This window comes from Pleurodeles waltl, chromosome 4_2, assembly GCF_031143425.1.
Source record: "Pleurodeles waltl isolate 20211129_DDA chromosome 4_2, aPleWal1.hap1.20221129, whole genome shotgun sequence".
NCBI classification, from domain to species: Eukaryota; Metazoa; Chordata; class Amphibia; order Caudata; family Salamandridae; genus Pleurodeles; species Pleurodeles waltl.
This window is the reverse complement of record NC_090443.1, coordinates 432283409-432302206: the sequence shown is the minus strand read 5'-3', so window position 1 is coordinate 432302206 and position 18798 is coordinate 432283409. Positions and strand designations below refer to the sequence as shown.

At 44.4% G+C, this 18798-nt stretch overlaps 1 pseudogene; it reads left to right on the top strand.

The window, feature by feature from the left end:
- LOC138293885 (serine/threonine-protein kinase N2-like) overlaps positions 1 to 18798 on the top strand; it is a 245836-nt pseudogene that overhangs the window by 85114 nt on the left and 141924 nt on the right.

Genomic DNA, 18798 nt, shown 5'->3' with positions numbered 1-18798 from the left:
CCAATGCTGGATCCCGGACAGCTAAACATTTCTAAAAAAAAATTGACAAAATTCTGATTTCAGCAAGGGGTCATTGTGTAGATCCTCAAGGTTTTCCTACAGAAAATAACAGCTGAAATTAAAAAAAATATTGAAATTGAGATGAAAAAAAGCAATTTTTCTAAATGTTATAACTTTTTCCTGCCATGTCAGATTTTTTAAAGCAATACACCGTTACGTCTTCTGGACTCTTCTGGTTGCGGGATATATAGGGCTTGTGGGTTCATCAGCACTCAAAGTACCCAAAGCCAATAAAGGAGCTGCACCTTGCAATGGGTTTTCATTCTATACCGGGTATACAGCAATTCATTTGGTGAAATATAAAGAGTGTATTTCCACAATGGGCACAAGATAAGGTGTTGAGAAGCAGTAGTTATTTTCAGATCTCTGAATTCCGTGTCCCCGTACTAGCATGTGAATTACAGCGCATTTCACAAATAAACATCTTTTTTACACACTGTCTTACATTTGGAAGGAAAAAATGTAGAGTAAGACAAGGGGCAATAACACTTGTTCTGCTATTCTGTGTTCCTCCTAGTCTCCAGATAAAAATGGTCCCGCACTTGTGTGGGTAGGCCTAATGCCGCAACAGGAAACACAACATGGACATATCACATTTTGAGATTGAAATCTCACTTATTTTTTTTAAAGTGCCTCGCTGTGGATTTTGGCCTCTAGCTCAGCCGGCACTTAGGAACACCTAGCAAACCTGGACATTTCTGAAAACTAGACACCTAGGGGAACCCAGGATGGGGTAACTTGTAATGCTCTCACCAGGTTCTGTTATCCAGAATCCTTAGCAAATCTCAAAATGTGGCAAAAACCTTTTTCCTCACATTTCGGTGCTGCAAAGTTCTGGAATCTGAGGGGAGCCACAACCTTCCATCTACGCAGCGTTCCCCCAGGTCTCCCGATAAAAATAGTACCTCACTTGTGAGGGTAGACCTAGTGCCCGCAAAAGGAAATGCCCCAAAACACTATGTGGACACCTGCGTTTTTGGTCCTGGGCTCAGCAGCCATATAGGGAAACCTACCAAACCCAAACATTTCTGAAAACACAACACCCGTTGGAGTCCAGTGAGGTTTGGTGAGTTAGATGTGGAAGCGGAGGGATCAATCAGTCATACCTTCCTTTGAACAGGGGCAAGTTTGTCACAGTTAAAATCACACTGACAGGGTCTCTTATTGCACTGTCTAGTTTTGTGTAACGTCATCCTTGTGATGTAGCCTACTGAAAACAGACCCTTCATGTTTCCTACTATATGTGTGAAATATCAAGCTCAAATGCTCTTGTTACTACATTGGCATACGGGTGACATGGCCTGAGTGTGCTTGGATGAATTTACATAGTTGTGTATTTATTTGTAGGTAAAGCCTTCCTACGTGCTCGCCAGATGAACATCGACATTGCTACATGGGTGCGGCTCCTGCGAAGAGCATTTCCCACTGCCAGTACCACAGGAACATATAGCCCTTCTGCTCAGATGCACCCCGGATTTATTTCTGATGGCCAGAACAGCCTTTCCTCTTTCACTGCAGGGTAAGATTACTTCTAAATATGTATGTGAGCTTTACTGACCCACAAGGAAGGCTGGCTAAAAGAGGGGCCTCTGTGATAATTTTGTAGAAAAGCTGTTTTAGCTTGTGGCTGTGTTTGGCTTCCTTTTTGGGGGTTCTGTGTGGGACCAGATTTCCTCAGGCTGTAGGTAGCTGATTAAGATATTGCTGAAAAAGTTTCTCTCCGCCAGTGTGGCAGCTGTAAATCCTCACCGTACCAGTAGTGGAAAATTCAGTGAAATGTCATAGAAGCAGCGCTTTTTCCATGAAAGTGGGAATGTTCGAGGGAATCTTTTATGGAAATTCTGCTAATGCCCATCTATGATGACTGAAGTTTTGATGTTAGAAATGGGTCCCTGAATTTGAGGTACTTTGTCTGTACCAGCATGTTGAGGCTGCCACTAAGCCTGAGAGCGGATTCCCAGCACGCTAAAGACAATATGCATAACTTTTTATGAAAATGGGTAGTCATAATGGTAACCTATTCAAACATGATGGTGGTTCTGCAACTTTAGATGGATGAACTGCCACTATCTCTATGTGCTAAATCAGTTTTTCCAAATATTTTTGCTAAAATTTAATTTCAAAACTTCTTTTGCAATGCCTTTGCTTTACTGCATATACTGTTGTTTTGATGAAAACCTCTTTTTATAAATTCCGAATCTCCATTTTATAGCCAGTTATGTTTTCTTATTTTAACTGTATTTTTCTTTTCATACATGTTTGTATACGTACATGGCAAAAAGTATTGACAGTGCTTGCAAGTACATTGAAACTGTTCTAGCTGCATTACCCTTAATTACATTCCTCGTACAGTCATGCCCTAATGCATCTATTTCCAATAACACAAACATATCCTTTCAGCATTCTTTTCAATACATATTATAAGCTACCTGTTTTCAAATTAGAAGTGCAAAAATGATATTGCGTTGGCTTCTTTCTTATTTTTTATTCACTTTTAACATGGTAAAGGACTAATATTGGGTATTAAAAATATCTTACTATCTTTAGTTTATTAATCTAACGAACCTGAGCTGTCCTATTTGTGAGAAAATATTTTTGACAAAAGTTCCTTTTTTATGCCCTACTGTGCAAGACTAAAATTAGTGTAAGATTGTGTGAAGTTTGAGTTTATTATGAAAGATGTTTTGCGAAAGATATTTTTGCAAAACATATTTAGGAAATTGAATTTATCACAGGCTAACCAGCCATCATTTAAAGCACACCTCGGTGAAGCTGGAAATGTCCCATTGGACAGAGCACACACTAAGGATCTCTAAACTGGGTGGCTTACCCCACCAGAGCAGAAAATGGAAAATGTAAAGGCAGGATGCAATTTGTTCAGTGAATCCTGCATTACTGCCTTCCTCTACATGTGCCCATGGTGTTATTTGAACTTCACCCCAGAGGCTATATGAATGTCACCTTAAATCACACTAAGCTTTAGGGAAAATTGAATTGTCTAGTTTTGCAGCATGAATCTTTTCTGGATTCACATGCTATGCATTATTCTGCCGTCTAGTGGTTGCGTCCAAAATTCTCCAGTATTTTGTAGTCCTTATTTTTTTTGGTTTTGGTTTTGCGTAGTCCTTCCTCTCTTTTCTGCTTTGTTTGTTGTCCCTTGTGACGTCGCCTTGCTTTTTCCCGAAACTCCCATCTTTGGCCACCATCTTCAGAACCTTTTTTTTTCTGCCATTTGGGTGTGGAAGCCTGCTGAAGGATCTCCAAAACAGAGAAGAAGATTGCGACGAAAAAGTTGTAAAAGCTGCCGAAAAAGTTACCTGATTAGTCTACAACACCGACAGGATAACCTGAGAGGAAGATTAGAGAAGGAAAGTTCAAGAAATCAGGAAGAAATTCACCGAATTCCCGTTCAGGGGGCACCCTGAATGACTTAGATGGAGAAAACACTGTTTCAATTTTGTAAGAACTGCCATCACAAGTTTTTCCAAAAGGATCCGCACAGAGTCTGCAACCTTTGTCTGAGGACTACAACGCTAGCTCGGCATTCACACCAGAAATGCTGAGGGTAAGGGAGACACACAGAAGGGCACACCACAGCATGCAGGACCAGCAGACAACACCATCTTTGAGAGACTTGGGCCTCTCTAGCGAAGAGGAAGACAATGTCGTTGAGGAAGCAGGGGAAGAGATGTCGGACGTGCAGGTGAAGTTCGTCAACAATGAGGAGAAGGCGACACAGAAGTAAGAGGGACTTTGTGCACAAAAAAATCATCCAAGTCAAAGAAATCTGACTTGCAGACATTAATGGGAGCAGCTGTGTCAAAACACGCACCCGCCGGCAGCCATGTCCAGAGAGAAGGAGTCACACAGATCCCTCAAGGGGGAATCCAGTGGAGGAAAGACTTCCGAAAATGCAAAGGTGTCAAAGGACATACATGATAAAGACACTTCGACATTGAAAATAGTCGGGTCAAAACTTGACCACTGAAGCTCAATGACTGTTACATTGTCGAAAGATTCTGCCGCAGACGAGTGGAAGGCTCCCAGTCTTGCCCCGAAGGTCAGGTTGCCGAAATCGAAAGGAAGCAAAAGATTGGAGGCTGAAATGTCTTTGTTCCTTGAAAAAAAGGAGTTCAATGACAGTCTGAGGGGTTTCAGGATCCCACCAAAGGCTTCGGCACACAAGGACTTTGGGGACAGAGGGTTTTAGGAATTGACTGACACCTGAACCTCAAGAAGAGGAGGAAGGACCCTTCTATGAAGAAGAGGAAGATCAACTCATGGAAAGCGTCCAAGGTTCCAAAGCTGAATACATTCATCAGTGGCAGGAGTTAGAAGCTGACTCCCACACAGGACGGAGTAGACTCTTACCCATCGAGGTTTTCACCTCCTGATAAAATAGGCATGTGTAATCAAGTCATCAAACATGCTTCTGACAAATTTTGGGGTCAGTTGAAAGGAGAAAAAACAGTCATGTTTTCTCTTGAAACCTTAATTCCATAGCAGGTAATAAATCAGTTTCTGCTGATGCTCCCTGGTCTTCTGGATCAGGGAAGGGAGTCATTTTGGCAGCCTGCCACGTGCACTGGTGTAACCCCAAGAGCAGAGAAAAAATATCAACTCAACCAAGGATCCAGCTTATATTGAAGGGCCAGTACCAGCAAACTCTGACATAGTCTCAACAGCTAGGAAAAGAGCCAATGAACCAACAACAGTTGGTACTCCTTCAGAAAAGGAAAGCAAGCGAATGGCGCTCTAGAGGAGGAAAGTAAAACGCAGTGCTGGTAACCATTAGCGCATTGCCAACTCCAGTGTCCTCTTGAACCGCCTGCACACCAGCATTGAGAGGAAATTGGGAAGCTAATGAAGCATCTCCCAGAACAGTTCAGAAAGAGGGCTGCACACTTGGTGGATAGTGACAAAAACATTGCCAACACATGCCTGAAGTCAGCACTTGCTGTAGCTCATACATCTGGCCTTCAAATTATGATGAGGTAACCCTCAGAAGGCACTCGTGGCTAAGATTCTCAGGATCCAAACCAGAGCTACGGGCCTCAATAGCCCATTCAGTGGGGAACAACTTTTTGGCAGGTCAGTGGATGACAAGCTGAACTAATTAAAGAAAGATAATGAGACCACAAAATCGATGGGCGCCCTGCAGGTTCTGGGAGAAATGTGTAGGGGAACAGCAGCGTTATGCAGACCCATCAGAAGAGGAAACTTTCAGACAGAAAACACACAGAAATCAGACAGCGGGATCTCAACAAGCATGGCAGAGCCAATAACAGGGCAGACAGCCCTTTCGTGGGAGAGGCAGAGGAAGGGGTCAGCCGCACAAGGGAGGATCAAACCCCACACATAAGTGACTCAGCACAAACACAAAGCCTCTCACAAGTGCCATCAAGGTGAGACAACAACCACAGAGACAACCACAAACAATAGTCTTACCTACATACATCACCAGTAGGGGGCAGATTAAAAAAATGTCTTCCAGGAGTGAAGAAAAATAACTTCAGACAAGTGGATACTAAACTTTCTTTCACTTTGTTTATTCACATTTAAACTGGTTAAATCAAACAATACAGAGGTCTCAACAGAGGCAAAACAATAAATAAAGCAGCAGATTCCTCACAATAACTTTACAGAGAACCATGTGGTGCACTTGCAGCTCTCTCAGTACCCCACTCTACGGGAGGCTGGTGAAACGCAGGATTGTAGGTGTCATAGTCCCCAAGGGCTAGAGGGAGCTACCAGCAGCCACCTCAATGAACAAACTTTTGCATCTATGTCAATACAGTATTAGTACACCCAGAGTGAAAGGAGGGGGCGAGGAGCTCCTCACTTATTCCTTCTAGCATCTTCTACTCTGAAATACACATCTACAGTACTCCCAGGTGTCTAATTGCCCCTGTGGGACCCTGAGTGTCTCACCGAGTCCACTAGGATACATCCACCTTGACAGACAGCCGAGGGATGGTTCCGCCCCCGCCCCCAGTTGAGCTCGAGGCTAAATCAGCTGTCACTAATGTGTCCCCCTCCCCTAGACAATCCATCATGGCACCCCAGAGCTCCAAATCCTGTTCAGCGTGTTCGTCCACGCGTACGTTTCAGAGTCGGCATTCTTCTGCCACTGCCCGTTCCAGTAAATTGGTCTGCCATTTGTTCCAGGTCAGAGAGATCGGGCTAGCCCAGTGAATGGCAATACATCGTCTTGCAAGTGCTAGCCCAAATCTGGCAAATCTGTACATCATTGTTTAGCAGCGAGGCAGTAGACTAAGCAAGCAATGTCGTATTGTCAACTCCACCTTTACCACTGTTGTTCTGCCCACCTCCCGTATTATCTCATTCCAAAAGGGTGCAGCGTCCTACATTCTCATGTGACATAGCCAAATGTGGCCGGGGATATGCCACAGCGTGCGCACTCAGCGGAGCGTGTTGGCTAAATCCTATGCAGGTGCTGCGGTGTCAGGTATGCTCTTTGCAGGTAATAAAATTGTGTCAATTTAAACCTGGCATTTGCTTGACATCTCCTGTAATTGTGCCTAGGCCCTGTTCCACTCCTGGTCAGTGAGCATTATCTCTAGGTCCGCTTCCCAAGCTCTGCATGCCATCGACACATCCGTCCATCTGTTCTTCTGAAGGGCAGCATATAGTCCGGAGAGAATATCCTTGGAAGAGCCAGGGTCCAATATCATCTGCAATACGACAGGCTCCTCTGGGAAGGACGTCCAAATCTCCCGGATTGATCGTGATACGCCTGCATACTGCAAAAATTGCCTCCAGCCAATTCTGAAATGAGTCCCTAGCTCTTATAGGCTCCCTCCAACCATCTTGAGATATCCATAGAGCCCTTTATGTGCTCGAATTGGTGCAGCCACCAAATTGGGAGGAGCCGTGCGTAGAGTGCTCGTTGAAGAACCTGCGTAACTGCCAGCTCCCTGTTCTGGGCAACCTCAAGAGGGCAAAGGAGGTGTCCGCCGAGAGTCTGGAACCATGCATAAGTAATTTAGGATGCTTATCTAGTGCCAAGAGCCTTCCAGTAACTTTTTCTCCCAGTTAAGACCGTCCTTACACCACAGGGCCGCATATTGGAGCTGGCCCACCAGATAGTATGAATACTGTTGTCTGTGTCCAATTTTAAGACCACATGGTGAACCCTGCATCTTGTTCCCACCCATACCAGGGACACTAGCAACTTGTAGAGCTGTCAAAATAAAGATGGTGGCAGTAGCAGAACAAATTTTGCATTGATTAAAAGGCAGCGGGGTAGCAGGATCATCTTACTCAGGGCCACCCTGTTCATGACCAATAACAGCAACGTGGTCAAAAACTGGATGGAGGTCCGAAGACTAGCAAGTACTCTGCTCATATTCAAATCATACTGTAAGTAGTGGTTGTGAGTCCCCAAATTGTGAAACGATCGGGTCTCCCACGTTGGGCGCTGCAAGCCCAGCTAGGGATGCCAAGGGAAAGAGCACTGTCTTGTGCCGTTTGACGCAGAGGCCCGAGATCTCCCCAAACCTGGTCATATGTCGCATGTGGAGGGTCACCGATCGTTCTGGGTCAGACACGTGTATCAGGATGTCGTCAGCATACATTGACACAATATGTGTCACTGTGCACTCTTGTACACCACAGTCCCGAAGTCCTGTCTTAAGTTATATCACCAGTAGCTCCAACGCGAGCTCAAACCGGAGCAGCAACAGCGGGCATCCCTGCCTTATTCGCCCCTCAACGCTGAGCAAGTAAGAAACCACCTGTCCAGTGCACACTCTAGCTCTTGGTGCTGTGTATAACAGGCGCACCCACGATAGGAAGCCCGGCCTGAGGCCCATCCGTCTCATTGCCTCCCACAGAAATTTCCAGGACAGGGAATCAAATGCCTTTTCGATATCCAAGGCGATTAGTGCTTCCCGTATCGCTGTGTCTTGGGTTTTGTGCATCACATGGGAGAGCCTCCGCAGATTCATGTGCATGCGTACCTCTCCCTGGCATAAACCCACATTGGTCCTAGTGGACCAAGTGGGTGATCACCCAGCCTAACCACATGGCTAGAACTTTTGCATGTTATTTAATGTCTACATTGAGCATAGACCGCGGCCGGTAGGAGCTGTGGTCGGCAGGGTCCTTACCCGTTTCGGTAACATGATTATCAGGGCTCCTTGCATGTGAGCTGGTAAGGCACCTTCATTGTACACCTCGCAGAGACTCTCCGGCAATCCAGGGAGCATAAAGGTGGACTACCTTTGAAAATACTCAACCGGGAGTCCATCAGGACCCAGGCTTTTTCTGCAAGGTATTTCTCGGAGGACCTCTTGTAGCTCCTCCAGTTGTATGTCTCCTTTCAGACCTTCGGACGGGGCCTCTGTCAATCTGGGGATTTTAATCTCATTAAGGAACTCTCCCACTTCAGGAGTGTCTACACGTGTCGAGGATGCAAATATCCCAATCAAGTGGCCCCATAACAATGAGTTGATCGGCACTTGTCCTACAACCATCTCTCTATCCAGTCCACACAGGGATAGAATCAGTGGTGGGGGTCTATTGCATTTGAGCAACCAGGCCAACATGCGGTCCGACCGGTCTCCCTCTCGGTGTAACCACTGTCTATAATTTTTCCAAACATGACAGTCCAGTCTGTCCCAAATGGCCTCAGTGGATACTAAACTTAATCCATTCCAAGAACGAAACAACACTGCTCCTCAAGGAAGTGGATGAATTGCTAGCAAAGAAAACAATAGAAAAGGTTACAACACAGGAAATCAACAAGGGAAAGTATTCAACATATTTCCTTATTCCCCCTGTGACCAACTCACTTAGAATAATTTTACACTTAAGGTTCATAAAAATTCAATAATTCAAGATGACGATACTGCAACTACAGGAGGGAGACTTAATGGCAACTATAAACTTAAAAGTCCCATGCTTGCACATTCCTGTGAATACACATCACAAAAGATTTCTATACTTTGTGGTGAGCAAGATTCACTATCAATTTTCAGTACTGGCATTTGGAATAAAATCCACACCAAGGTTGTTCACAGGGTGCCTGGCAACAGCAGCAGCTCACCTCAGAAGAAAGGGTATTCTTGTCTACCCATACTTAGAAGATTGGCTGGTGAGAGCAAACTCTTACAAAAATGCAAGAATCATATTCAGCAAGCAATAAAGACAGTGTTCGCCTTGGGATTCTCAATAAACTTAGAGAAATTATCCTCCCCTCCAGAACAGGAAAATATATTTCTGGGAGCAAGAATAAATTCAATTCAAGGGAAAGTGTTTCCAAATGAGAAGAGAACACAATCTTTGATTGTGGATGCTCAGCAATACCAGAAGGGACAAGCTCTTACAGTGAGGACAGTGGGGACGCTTCTGGGAACAATTGCATTTTGCATTCCCTTAATACCATATGCAAGACTTCACATGAGACCATTACAAGAATGGCTGCAAGCTTAGTGGTCAAAAGCCACAGGAATTTGGGAAGATCTAGTGGTTGTCACGCAAAGTAGAAGCAGAGATAGCATGGTGGAACAGATCAAATATAACACAAGGAATGAAATTTCAGCTGTCAATTCCATCAATAACAGGTGCCTCACATATGGGAGGGGGAGCACACATATGAACTCATGCAAAGTCAGAGGACTTTAGAAGGATGAGGATGCAGTGCAACACATAAATTCCTAGAATTAAATACGGTGTTACTAGCCTTAAAAGCATTTCAAAGGCAGCTATCGTGTTTATCTGTGTTAATTCAAACAGACAACACTATAGCAGTGTTCTACATAGACAAACAGGGTGGAACTCTATCCGCACAGTTATCAAGATTAGCCCAGGAACTTTGGAACTGGGCCATTCAAAGAAGATATCTTTAACAGCAATACATCTGCCAGAGGAGGACAATGTGGATCCAGACAAACTCAGCCGGCAAGAATCCTGCTCACACGAATAGAACTGAATAGAACGAATAGTTGAATCAGAAAGTGCTCAGAAAAATCTTTTGGAAGTAGGGAACACCTTAAGTCGAACTGTTTGCAACACCAGAGAACGCAAAAATGCTAAAGCTTTGCATCCAGGCATCATCACCACCAGTCCCTGGGGAATGCCCTGTCAACACATTGACCAGGGACATTTGCTTATGCTTTCCCCCAATATCACTCTTGCAGAGGGTGATTAACAATTGCAAAAGGAACAGGATGACGCTGATCTTAATTGCACCACAATGGGCAACACAAACTTGTTTTTCAGAACTAATCCAGTTGCAAACGGGAAAGATTTCACTATACCTGTACAACAAAACGTGTTATTTATGGACAGGAGAAGAAGTCTACATCTAGAACCAGAAAGAATAAGCTTAGCAGCCTGGCTGCTGAAGACAGAATTTAGACACCTAAAGTTATAATAATAACAATATTAATAAACATTATTAAAGTACTTAACCTCTTCGCTGACAGGCCTTTTCCCCCTCAGGTGACAGGCCTGTTTTTTTGGCTATTTGGGGCAGTTTGCGCTTAGGCCCTCATAACATTTTGTCCACATAAGCTACCCACGCCAAATTGAGTCCTTTTTTTCAACATCCTGGGGATTCTGGAGGTACCCAGAGTTTGTGGGTTCCCCTGGAGGAGACCAAGAAAATAGCCAAAATACAGCAAAAATTTAATTTAAAACAGAAAAATGGAAAATAGGGCTGCGGAAGAAGGCTTGTGTTTTTTTCCCCTGAAATTGGCATCAACAAAGGGTTTACGGTGCTAAAATCACCATCTTCCCAGCTTTCAGAAACAAGCAGACTTGAATCAGAAAACCAACATTTTCAACCCAATTTTGTCATTTTACTGGGACATAGGACCATTTTTCTATTTTTGGTGCTTTTAGCCTCCTTCCAGTTAGTGACAGAAATTGGTGTGAAACCAATGCTGGATCCCGGACAGCTAAACATTTCTAAAAATTTTTTTACAAAATTCTGATTTCAGCAAGGGGTCATTGTGTAGATCCTCAAGGTTTTCCTACAGAAAATAACAGCTGAAATTTAAAAAAATATTGAAATTGAGATGAAAAAAAGCAATTTTTCTAAATGTTATAACTTTTTCCTGCCATGTCAGATTTTTTAAAGCAATACACCGTTACGTCTTCTGGACTCTTCTGGTTGCGGGATATATAGGGCTTGTGGGTTCATCAGCACTCAAAGTACCCAAAGCCAATAAAGGAGCTGCACCTTGCAATGGGTTTTCATTCTATACCGGGTATACAGCAATTCATTTGGTGAAATATAAAGAGTGTATTTCCACAATGGGCACAAGATAAGGTGTTGAGAAGCAGTAGTTATTTTCAGATCTCTGAATTCCGTGTCCCCGTACTAGCATGTGAATTACAGCGCATTTCACAAATAAACATCTTTTTTACACACTGTCTTACATTTGGAAGGAAAAAATGTAGAGTAAGACAAGGGGCAATAACACTTGTTCTGCTATTCTGTGTTCCTCCTAGTCTCCCGATAAAAATGGTCCCGCACTTGTGTGGGTAGGCCTAATGCCGCAACAGGAAACACAACATGGACATATCACATTTTGAGATTGAAATCTCACTTATTTTTTTTAAAGTGCCTCGCTGTGGATTTTGGCCTCTAGCTCAGCCGGCACTTAGGAACACCTAGCAAACCTGGACATTTCTGAAAACTAGACACCTAGGGGAACCCAGGATGGGGTAACTTGTAATGCTCTCACCAGGTTCTGTTATCCAGAATCCTTAGCAAATCTCAAAATGTGGCAAAAACCTTTTTCCTCACATTTCGGTGCTGCAAAGTTCTGGAATCTGAGGGGAGCCACAACCTTCCATCTACGCAGCGTTCCCCCAGGTCTCCCGATAAAAATAGTACCTCACTTGTGAGGGTAGACCTAGTGCCCGCAAAAGGAAATGCCCCAAAACACTATGTGGACACCTGCGTTTTTGGTCCTGGGCTCAGCAGCCATATAGGGAAACCTACCAAACCCAAACATTTCTGAAAACACAACACCCGTTGGAGTCCAGTGAGGTTTGGTGAGTTAGATGTGGAAGCGGAGGGATCAATCAGTCATACCTTCCTTTGAACAGGGGCAAGTTTGTCACAGTTAAAATCACACTGACAGGGTCTCTTATTGCACTGTCTAGTTTTGTGTAACGTCATCCTTGTGATGTAGCCTACTGAAAACAGACCCTTCATGTTTCCTACTATATGTGTGAAATATCAAGCTCAAATGCTCTTGTTACTACATTGGCATACGGGTGACATGGCCTGAGTGTGCTTGGATGAATTTACATAGTTGTGTATTTATTTGTAGGTAAAGCCTTCCTACGTGCTCGCCAGATGAACATCGACATTGCTACATGGGTGCGGCTCCTGCAAAGAGCATTTCCCACTGCCAGTACCACAGGAACATATAGCCCTTCTGCTCAGATGCACCCCGGATTTATTTCTGATGGCCAGAACAGCCTTTCCTCTTTCACTGCAGGGTAAGATTACTTCTAAATATGTATGTGAGCTTTACTGACCCACAAGGAAGGCTGGCTAAAAGAGGGGCCTCTGTGATAATTTTGTAGAAAAGCTGTTTTAGCTTGTGGCTGTGTTTGGCTTCCTTTTTGGGGGTTCTGTGTGGGACCAGATTTCCTCAGGCTGTAGGTAGCTGATTAAGATATTGCTGAAAAAGTTTCTCTCCGCCAGTGTGGCAGCTGTAAATCCTCACCGTACCAGTAGTGGAAAATTCAGTGAAATGTCATAGAAGCAGCGCTTTTTCCATGAAAGTTGGAATGTTCGAGGGAATCTTTTATGGAAATTCTGCTAATGCCCATCTATGATGACTGAAGTTTTGATATTAGAAATGGGTCCCTGAATTTGAGGTACTTTGTCTGTACCAGCATGTTGAGGCTGCCACTAAGCCTGAGAGCGGATTCCCAGCACGCTAAAGACAATATGCATAACTTTTTATGAAAATGGGTAGTCATAATGGTAACCTATTCAAACATGATGGTGGTTCTGCAACTTTAGATGGATGAACTGCCACTATCTCTATGTGCTAAATCAGTTTTTCCAAATATTTTTGCTAAAATTTAATTTCAAAACTTCTTTTGCAATGCCTTTGCTTTACTGCATATACTGTTGTTTTGATGAAAACCTCTTTTTATAAATTCCGAATCTCCATTTTATAGCCAGTTATTTTTTCTTATTTTAACTGTATTTTTCTTTTCATACATGTTTGTATACGTACATGGCAAAAAGTATTGACAGTGCTTGCAAGTACATTGAAACTGTTCTAGCTGCATTACCCTTAATTACATTCCTCGTACAGTCATGCCCTAATGCATCTATTTCCAATAACACAAACATATCCTTTCAGCATTCTTTTCAATACATATTATAAGCTACCTGTTTTCAAATTAGAAGTGCAAAAATGATATTGCGTTGGCTTCTTTCTTATTTTTTATTCACTTTTAACATGGTAAAGGACTAATATTGGGTATTAAAAATATCTTACTATCTTTAGTTTATTAATCTAACGAACCTGAGCTGTCCTATTTGTGAGAAAATATTTTTGACAAAAGTTCCTTTTTTATGCCCTACTGTGCAAGACTAAAATTAGTGTAAGATTGTGCGAAGTTTGAGTTTATTATGAAAGATGTTTTGCGGAAGATATTTTTGCAAAACATATTTAGGAAATTGAATTTATCACAGGCTAACCAGCCATCATTTAAAGCACACCTCGGTGAAGCTGGAAATGTCCCATTGGACAGGGCACACACTAAGGATCTCTAAATTGGGTGGCTTACCCCACCAGAGCAGAAAATGGAAAATGTAAAGGCAGGATGCAATTTGTTCAGTGAATCCTGCATTACTGCCTTCCTCTACATGTGCCCATGGTGTTATTTGAACTTCACCCCAGAGGCTATATGAATGTCACCTTAAATCACACTAAGCTTTAGGGAAAATTGAATTGTCTAGTTTTGCAGCATGAATCTTTTCTGGATTCACATGCTATGCATTATTCTGCCGTCTAGTGGTTGCGTCCAAAATTCTCCAGTATTTTGTAGTCCTTATTTTTTTTGGTTTTGGTTTTGCGTAGTCCTTCCTCTCTTTTCTGCTTTGTTTGTTGTCCCTTGTGACGTCGCCTTGCTTCTTCCCGAAACTCCCATCTTGGGCCACCATCTTCAGAACCTTTTTTTTTCTGCCATTTGGGTGTGGAAGCCTGCTGAAGGATCTCCAAAACAGAGAAGAAGATTGCGACGAAAAAGTTGCCGAAAAAGTTACCTGATTAGTCTACAACACCGACAGGATAACCTGAGAGGAAGATAAGAGAAGGAAAGTTCAAGAAATCAGGAAGAAATTCACTGAATTCCCGTTCAGGGGGCACCCTGAATGACTTAGATGGAGAAAACACTGTTTCAATTTTGTAAGAACTGCCATCACAAGTTTTTCCAAAAGGATCCGCACAGAGTCTGCAACCTTTGTCTGAGGACTACAACGCTAGTTCGGCATTCACACCAGAAATACTGAGGGTAAGGGAGACACACAGAAGGGCACACCACAGCATGCAGGACCAGCAGACAACACCATCTTTGAGAGACTTGGGCCTCTCTAGCGAAGAGGAAGACAATGTCGTTGAGGAAGCAGGGGAAGAGATGTCGGACGTGCAGGTGAAGTTCATCAACAATGAGGAGAAGGCGACACAGAAGTAAGAGGGACTTTGTGCACAAAAAAATCATCCAAGTCAAAGAAATCTGACTTGCAGACATCAATGGGAGCAGCTGTGTCGAAACACGCACCCGCCGGCAGCCATGTCCCGAGAGAAGGAGTCACACAGATCCCTCAAGGGGGAATCCAGTGGAGGAAAGACTTCCGAAAATTCCAAGGTGTCAAAGGACATACATGATAAAGACACTTCGACATTGAAAATAGACGGGTCAAAACTTGACCACTGAAGCTCAATGACTGTTACATTGTCGAAAGATTCTGCCGCAGACAAGTGGAAGGCTCCCAGTCTAGCCCCCGAAGGTCAGGTTGCCGAAATCGAAAGGAAGCAAAAGATTGAAGGCTGAAATGTCTGTGTTCCTTGAAAAAAAGGAGTTCAATGACAGTCTGAGGGGTTTCAGGATCCCACCAAAGGCTTCGGCACACAAGGACTTTGGGGACAGAGGGTTTTAGGAATTGACTGACACCTGAACCTCAAGAAGAGGAGGAAGGACCCTTCTATGAAGAAGAGGAAGATCAACTCATGGAAAGCGTCCAAGGTTCCAAAGCTGAATACATTCATCAGTGGCAGGAGTTAGAAGCTGACTCCCACACAGGACGGAGTAGACTCTTACCCATCGAGGTTTTCACCTCCTGATAAAATAGGCATGTGTAATCAAGTCATCAAACATGCTTCTGACAAATTTTGGGGTCAGTTGAAAGGAGAAAAAACAGTCATGTTTTCTCTTGAAACCTTAATTCCATACCAGGCAATAAATCAGTTTCTGCTGATGCTCCCTGGTGCTCTGGATCAGGGAAGGGAGTCATTTCGGCAGACTGCCACGTGCACTGGTGTAACCCCAAGAGCAGAGAAAAAATATCAACTCAACCAAGGATCCAGCTTATATTGAAGGGCCAGTACCAGCAAACTCTGACATAGTCTCAACAGCTAGGAAAAGAGCCAATGAACCAACAACAGTTGGTACTCCTTCAGAAAAGGAAAGCAAGCGAATGGCGCTCTAGAGGAGGAAAGTAAAACGCAGTGCTGGTAACCATTAGCGCATTGCCAACTCCAGTGTCCTCTTGAACCGCCTGCACACCAGCATTGAGAGGAAATTGGGAAGCTAATGAAGCATCTCCCAGAACAGTTCAGAAAGAGGGCTGCACACTTGGTGGATAGTGACAAAAACATTGCCAACACATGCCTGAAGTCAGCACTAGCTGTAGCTCATACATCTGGCCTTCAAATTATGATGAGGTAACCCTCAGAAGGCACTCGTGGCTAAGATTCTCAGGATCCAAACCAGAGCTACAGGCCTCAATAGCCCATTCAGTGGGGAACAACTTTTTGGCAGGTCAGTGGATGACAAGCTGAACTAATTAAAGAAAGATAATGAGACCACAAAATCGATGGGCGCCCTGCAGGTTCTGGGAGAAATGTGTAGGGGAACAGCAGCGTTATGCAGACCCATCAGAAGAGGAAACTTTCAGACAGAAAACACACAGAAATCAGACAGCGGGATCTCAACATGCATGGCAGAGCCAATAACAGGGCAGACAGCCCTTTCGTGGGAGAGGCAGAGGAAGGGGTCAGCCGCACAAGGGAGGATCAAACCCCACACATAAGTGACTCAGCACAAACACAAAGCCTCTCACAAGTGCCATCAAGGTGAGACAACAACCACAGAGACAACCACAAACAATAGTCTTACCTACATACAACACCAGTAGGGGGCAGATTAAAAAAATGTCTTCCAGGAGTGAAGAAAAATAACTTCAGACAAGTGGATACTAAACTTTCTTTCACTTTGTTTATTCACATTTAAACTGGTTAAATCAAACAATACAGAGGTCTCAACAGAGGCAAAACAATAAATAAAGCAGCAGATTCCTCACAATAACTTTACAGAGAACCATGTGGTGCACTTGCAGCACTCTCAGTACCCCACTCTACGGGAGGCTGGTGAAACGCAGGATTGTAGGTGTCATAGTCCCCAAGGGCCAGAGTGAGCTACCAGCAGCCACCTCAATGAACAAACTTTTGCATCTATGTCAATACAGTATTAGTACACCCAGAGTGAAAGGAGGGGGCGAGGAGCTCCTCCCTTATTCCTTCTAGCATCTTCTACTCTGAAATACACATCTACAGTACTCCCAGGTGTCTAATTGCCCCTGTGGGACCCTGAGTGTCTCACCGAGTCCACTAGGATACATCCACCTTGACAGACAGCCGAGGGATGGTTCCGCCTCCGCCCCCAGTTGAGCTCGAGGCTAAATCAGCTGTCACTAATGTGTCCACCTCCCCTAGACAATCCATCATGGCACCCCAGAGCTCCAAATCCTGTTCAGCGTGTTCGTCCACGCGTACGTTTCAGAGTCGGCATTCTTCTGCCACTGCCCGTTCCAGTAAATTGGTCTGCCATTTGTTCTAGGTCAGAGAGATCGGGCTAGCCCAGTGAATGGCAATACATCGTCTTGCAAGTGCTAGCCCAAATCTGGCAAATCTGTACATCATTGTTTCGCAGCTTGGCAGTAGACTAAGCAAGCAATGTCGTATTGTCAACTCCACCTTTACCACTGTTGTTCTGCCCACCTCCCGTATTATCTCATTCCAAAAGGGTGCAGCGTCCTACATTCTCATGTGACATAGCCAAATGTGGCCGGGGATATGCCACAGCGTGCGCACTCAGCGGAGCGTGTTGGCTAAATCCTATGCAGGTGCTGCGGTGTCAGGTATGCTCTTTGCAGGTAATAAAATTGTGTCAATTTAAACCTGCCATTTGCTTGACATCTCCTGTAATTGTGCCTAGGCCCTGTTCCACTCCTGGTCAGTGAGCATTATCTCTAGGTCCGCTTCCCAAGCTCTGCATGCCATCGACACATCCATCCATCTGTTCTTCTGAAGGGCAGCATATAGTCCGGAGAGAATATCCTTGGCAGAGCCAGGGTCCAATATCATCTGCAATACGACAGGCTCCTCTGGGAAGGACGTCCAAATCTCCCGGATTGATCGTGATACGCCTGCATACTGCAAAAATTGCCTCCAGCCAATTCTGAAATGAGTCCCTAGCTCTTATAGGCTCCCTCCAACCATCTTGAGATATCCATAGAGCCCTTTATGTGCTCGAATTGGTGCAGCCACCAAAGTGGGAGGAGCCGTGCGTAGAGTGCTCGTTGAAGAACCTGCGTAACTGCCAGCTCCCTAGTCTGGGCAACCTCAAGAGGGCAAAGGAGGTGTCCGCCAAGAGTCTGGAACCTTGCATAAGTAATTTAGGAAGCTTATCTAGTGCCAAGAGCCTTCCAGTAACTTTTTCTCCCAGTTAAGACCGTCCTTACACCACAGGGCCGCATATTGGAGCTGGCCCACCAGATAGTATGAATACTGTTGTCTGTGTCCAATTTTAAGACCACATGGTGAACCCTGCATCTTGTTCCCACCCATACCAGGGACACTAGCAACTTGTAGAGCTGTCAAAATAAAGATGGTGTCAGTAGCAGAACAACTTTTGCATTGATTAAAAGGCAGCGGGGTAGCAGGATCATCTTACTCAGGGCCACCCTGTTCATGACCAATAACAGCAACGTGGTCAAAAACTGGATGGAGGTCCGAAGACTAGCAAGTACTCTGCTCATATTCAAATCATACTGTAAGTAGTGGTTGTGAGTTACCTGTATCCCCAAATTGTGAAACGATCGGGTCTCCCACGTTGGGCGCTGCAAGCCCAGCTAGGGATGCCAAGGGAAAGAGCACTGTCTTGTGCCGGTTGACGCAGAGGCCCGAGATCTCCCCAAACCTGGTCATATGTCGCATGTGGAGGGTCACCGATCGTTCTGGGTCAGACACGTGTATCAGGATGTCGTCAGCATACATTGACACAATATGTGTCACTGTGCACTCTTGTACACCACAGTCCTGAAGTCCTGTCTTAAGTTATATCACCAGTAGCTCCAACGCGAGCTCAAACCGGAGCAGCAACAGCGGGCATCCCTGCCTTATTCGCCCATCAACGCTGAGCAAGTAAGAAACCGCCTGTCCAGTGCACACT